Source organism: Cololabis saira, chromosome 7, assembly GCF_033807715.1.
Source record: "Cololabis saira isolate AMF1-May2022 chromosome 7, fColSai1.1, whole genome shotgun sequence".
Classification (NCBI taxonomy): Eukaryota; Metazoa; Chordata; class Actinopteri; order Beloniformes; family Belonidae; genus Cololabis; species Cololabis saira.
In genome coordinates, this window is record NC_084593.1 from 42,705,060 (window position 1) to 42,709,824 (window position 4,765).

At 39.8% G+C, this 4,765-nt stretch overlaps 1 long non-coding RNA gene across 1 annotated transcript; it reads left to right on the plus strand.

Annotated features, from left to right (window-relative positions):
* Positions 1-2,872: 2,872 nt before the first annotated feature.
* Positions 2,873-4,765, plus strand: LOC133447698 (uncharacterized). Its single transcript, XR_009782930.1, has 3 exons — positions 2,873-3,185; positions 4,206-4,394; positions 4,617-4,765. It is a non-coding gene; the product is annotated as an uncharacterized LOC133447698 (long non-coding RNA).

Here is a 4,765-nt window from a genome sequence, read left to right on the forward strand (position 1 = left end):
GGTGAAGCCCCTTCTGAAGAAGAGTAATTTAGATCACAGCATTTTTAATAACTACAGACCTGTATCCAACTTACCTTTTTTAAGTAAGATTTTAGAAAAGCTGGTTTTTAACCAAGTAAATTATTTTTTAATAAGAAACAATATTTCAGAGAAATTTCAGTCTGGCTTTAGGATGAACCACAGCACCGAGACAGCCCTTTTAAAGATTTTAAATGACATCAGGTGCAATTTAGATAACCGCAAACTGACAGTCTTGGTTCTACTGGATCTTAGTGCCGCCTTCGATACAGTAGACCATCACATTTTATTAAACAGACTGAAGCACCTGGTGGGCCTCTCTGGTACTGTTTTTAACTGGTTCCGCTCCTATCTCACAGATCGATCTTTCTTTGTAAGTTTGGATACATGTTCCTCCAGAATGCATGAAATTAAGTGTGGGGTCCCCCAAGGGTCAATTTTAGGTCCGCTTCTTTTTAACCTTTACATGCTTCCCTTGGGGGACGTCATCAGGAGACACGGCATCAGCTTCCACAGCTACGCTGACGACACACAGCTGTACATCGCTGTGTCTCCTGATGACACAGGGCCACTTGATGCCCTTTTTAACTGTATTTTAGATATTAAGTCATGGATGGCAGATAATTTCCTACAGCTCAACCAGGACAAAACAGAGGTTTTAGTTATTGGTCCTGAAGGCCAGAGAGAGAAACTTTTACCAAAACTACAAGATTTTAAACCTTCGCAACGTGTAAAGAACCTGGGTGTTATTTTTGACTCTGAGCTCACTTTTATTCCACACACAAAGAATATTACGAAAATAGGTTTTTACCATCTTAAGAACATAGCCAGAGTCCGCCCGTTTCTCTCTCAGGCCAGCACGGAGGTGCTGATGCATGCTTTTATCTCTAGTCGTTTAGATTATTGTAATGCCCTGCTCTCTGGTCTTCCTAAAAAGAGTATTAATAACCTACAGCTATTACAGAACTCAGCCGCTCGCGTGCTGACGAGGACCAGAGGGCGGGAGCACATTACCCCTGTCTTAAAATCGCTGCATTGGCTCCCCGTCCGTTCCAGGATTGATTTTAAGGTTCTTTTACTGGTTTTTAAGTGTCTTAACGGTCTTGGGCCATCTTATTTATCTGATCTGCTTTTACTGTATCAACCCTCACGGACCCTGAGGTCCTCTGGCACCGGCCTTTTAACCATTCCCCGAACCGCGACCAAAACCCACGGTGAGGCTGCATTCAGCCATTATGGCCCCTCTTTATGGAACAGCCTGCCAGAGAACCTCAGGGCCGCAGAGAATGTTGACATTTTTAAAAGGAGGCTCAAGACACACCTTTTTAGTTTGGCTTTTATCTGATCTCATTTACCTAGTCTTTTTAGCTATGTATTGTGTCTACTTCTTTAGCTCTTTTATTATCTCTAAAACTTTAATCCATTTTAGTGACTTTTTACTTTATGTTATTTATTATTCATCTTAAGTTTTATATAGATTTCTCTAAAATTTTACACTTTTAGGCATTTCTTACTTTCTTTTAATCTTTTAGTTTTTAGCTCCAGTGTTTCCTCAGGGGGGTCGTTCACACTGGGAGGTGTGCCTGCTCCGCCCATGGGGGTGTCGTCATGGGGATCCCTCAGGCCTGGGTGGCTGGGGGGGGGCTCCACCTTCTGTGTGGGGTCTGCCCCGGTCTGTCCGGGTTGGGGGGGTCTCTGTGGCGATGCTCCTGGTGGTCGTGGTCGGTGGAGCTTCTCAGTGTGGACGGCCACCCATAGGTAGTGTTTTCCTCACCTGGATCGTTAGTGCTAAGCCATGTCACCAGTCCACTTACTGTGTGTGTGTGTGTGTGGGCGTGTGAGTGTGTGCACATGTATATGAGTGTGAGTGAGTGTGTGTGTATGCGTGGGGGGTGGGCGGTGGGGTCGTATGGAATGTTTTAAATTGTGTTTTTTATTGTTATTTTATTCTGCATGTAAAGCACCATGTGTTGCATTTTATATTGTATGATTTGGTGCTATACAAATAAATAAAGTTTAAGTTTAAGTTTAACACCACAGCAGCTGGATGACGCTGCCTAAAAGTAAACCAGTTTTCCTTTAAAAAATATCCAGACTTAAATTTTAATATAAAATAAACCTTTGTGCTGCTTTGATCGACCCTATCATTGTAGTTAGACCATAACTTTCACTGTTGCTGCTTGGTGTGTTAACTGCTAATTAATGTCAAGATGTTGAAATGAGATTTTGTTGATGGTAAACACTTCTCATCAGGTAGTTGGCATGCTTAACTCGGGTTTTGATCTAACGCTTATGTGCATGTTGACATATTACTTCATTTGTAGTTACTTAATTGTAGATAAATGCAGATTACAAATGCCTTGATCAAAGAGAAAGAGCATTTCTTCTCTGCCTCAGAATCCTTCCTGGCGTCAGCATAAAAAACCCACCCGATACCCACGTTGTCATCCCATTGAATAGGCGCATTATCAATGATATCATGCCATATCTATGGCCAGTAGGCCACCTACTGGCCTACCAGTAGGTTCTGGTAGATTGATATCACCCATTTTTAAGGCTGACATAATGTTAGTGTATGTGCTGTGACGTTACTGGCCCACCAGTAGGTTCTGGTAGATTGATATCACCCATTTTTAAGGCTGACATAATGTTATTGTATTTGCTGTCACGTGACCGGTCACATGGCCGACATTATGATTGTATTCTTTATGATTTATTAATACTTTTAACAAAGTTTCGACAGTTAAACCTTTTTTGCGGAAATTAAAGAATTTGACATTGTTTTTTCTATATAGAAGGCCTAAATATTGTATGTAGTTAATATGGACCTCAAGCCAATAAGCTTATATGGGCTTAAATCCTCTGAGCAGACCTTGAATTGAAAGATGTTATTTTATTTTATTTTATTTTAATTTTTGCAAACGGTTACAGTACAATTAAATAGATGAAAGAAACAAATTATTATCTTGTTGTTTCTGTCGCTATGGCAACCCGGATCGAAGCTGCTGATGCCGTTTCTAGCCCGGATATGGAAACTACGTAATGAATGACTCATGATAACGTTTGTGGTAAAAACAAAAACAAAAACAGAAGAAGAAGAAGATAAAGAAGATAAAGAAGATAAAGAAGATAACGATATCAGCGTATTGTGCTTTCGTCCTCTCAAGGTAAGCACGTTCAAACTCTTATCTTTGCATGTATTTCGCTCACTTGATAGCATTAGGCCATGCATTCATTGTGACATTAAAACGATTACACGTGGGCTTGTGAGCTAATGAAAACATGATTCTTATGGAAGCTAAAACTGCTAAGGTGGCTACCATTGTAAACACGTGTATGCTTAACTGGTTCGTCCACTCACAGTTATCAGTCTTGTATTGAGTTGTACTTTATGTTGTACTGTAATTCTACAAACTGTTAATAAAACTACTTGGACGGTTTTCAGACCACAGACCCCGTTTTGGGGCTACGGACCCCTTAGCTGAGAGATAATTAACCACAAAGCCAAACTAGCATATATACAACGCTTTGCAAAACACACACACACACACACACACACACACACACACACACACACACACACACACACACACACATACATATATATATATATATATATATATATATATATATATATACACACACACACACATACACATATATATACACACACACACACACATACACATATATATACACACACACACACACACACACATATATATATATATATATATATACACACACACATATATATATATACACACATACACACACACACACACACACATATATATATACACACACACAATCAGCTTCCTCATCCACTGGCCTGACAGAGATGCATCAGAGAGACCACCAGTGATGATGGACAACTTTCCTGCCTCACAGCAATTATTGATTGCTTTAAAATTAGAATTGAAAATCCAAAGGGCCTTAAAGCTAGGTAAAAGTTACAAAAATGTGTAAATTATGACTACTTAGCCAGGTGGCTCTTAATAGGGTTCCTGCACAGGTCTTAAAAAGTATTACAAAGAAACTGATCATTAACAATCTTAATCATTTTGAACACCAGACTAAGTCTCCAAAATAATTCTAGTACCAGAAAAATAAGACATTTTTAATTGGAAAATGTGTAGGAAACATGTTTTGCTAACAGTTATTTTTGTTTTTGTTTACCCCCACAGAGCAAAATCATACTCCAACTATGAGAAGTGGACTACGGTGAAATATCTGATTGCGTGTCGTCCTGCAGGCAGAATCACCTTCTTGTCCCATGCCTGGGGGGGCAGGTGCCTGGGGGGGCAGGGCATCACATGTTAAGATAACAAAGAAATCGGGCTTCATTTCACCTGCTACCACAACATGGGGACCAGGTCATTCAGTACTCTGCACCCTACATGTTTGCTAGTGCATACATAATCTAAGATGAGATAAGTTAAGGTACTCCTGTACCTTAACAGAACAATAATGTAAACAATTTATACGCTTTTGTTGTATTTTTGTAGTCATTATGGACAAGTGCTGTAAATTAGTGTTTCACCACAAACATTAAAAGCAATATATGTATATCTAATGTATTACCGTACTTGTTTCAGATTTTGGCTGATCGGGGCTTTACCCTGAAAGATGACTTTTCCGTGCTAGGTGTCAGTCTCATAACCCCAGCCTTCACTCGTGGCAAGAAGCAGCTCACAGGCAAAGACGATGAAGAATCCAGAATTAAATCAAAAATTCGGATTCATGT